The sequence below is a fragment of the Limulus polyphemus genome, unplaced genomic scaffold (genome assembly GCF_000517525.1).
Source record: "Limulus polyphemus unplaced genomic scaffold, Limulus_polyphemus-2.1.2 Scaffold3279, whole genome shotgun sequence".
In the NCBI taxonomy this organism is placed as follows: domain Eukaryota; kingdom Metazoa; phylum Arthropoda; class Merostomata; order Xiphosura; family Limulidae; genus Limulus; species Limulus polyphemus.
In genome coordinates this window covers 97,986-98,826 of record NW_013668889.1, presented here as the reverse complement: position 1 = coordinate 98,826, position 841 = coordinate 97,986, and the positions used below count along the sequence as shown (strand labels likewise).

The 841-nt window shown below is 28.9% G+C and overlaps 1 protein-coding gene across 1 annotated transcript in view; it reads left to right on the top strand.

Annotated features, from left to right (window-relative positions):
• Positions 1–841, top strand: part of LOC106469058 (BRISC and BRCA1-A complex member 2-like) — a 38,695-nt gene that overhangs the window by 35,350 nt on the left and 2,504 nt on the right. The window lies entirely within an intron of this gene.

Genomic DNA, 841 nt, shown 5'->3' with positions numbered 1-841 from the left:
TAAATACATTTCAAGTGTTTGTTTCAGTAAAACTTTATATTTTATCTCTTGTTTTCTCTACCTAACTCTACAACTTTAGTCAATTTGACTGACCTCCTAACCACCCCAAAAAAGAAAAATCTGAATAAATCTAAATTACTCTCTTTTTCTTTCTAGAATGACTTCAAATGTAACTTGAAACAACTAGCTTTAAACTTGTAACAGTATACATCTATTTTTATTTAGATTTTTTTTATTGCCCTTTGAAACCTGTCTAACTACTGTTCTCACAATTATAAGTTATAAATCACTTGGAGAATGTGCAGCTCACATTATGCTATTGAATTAAATTACCCACGAGCTACTCCGAGCTGCTCGTGTAAAGGGATCCATATTTTTACATTTTACTTAATTTTATAATAATAAATAAAGTATAAACATGAAAAACAAGAAATAACGTATTTACCCAAGTATTCTCATTTTTTTGCTGTTGACTATTGATGACACTTAACCATACTTTTTTTTATACCAATGGTAGTAGTGCATTAAATAATTTTTATTTAATTAAATAATGCACCAAAGAATAATAACATGCAAAAAGCAGACAATTTTTCCCTAACTCTCACGATTTTTTCTGGCTTTCTAACTATAAGACAAGAGCTGTTACAAATTCATTCTAGCTAGTCATTATCTTTCCCATGGGAACTAAACTTGTACTAGAAGTGAAATTGATGATTGTCTGTTCAGAACACAATGCAATATAATATGTCATTTGATAGATGAAAACACTGGCTTTCTATTGGTTATAGATGATATATAATTAAACGTAAGAGAGAACTATTAACAAATCCTGAAAGACAGG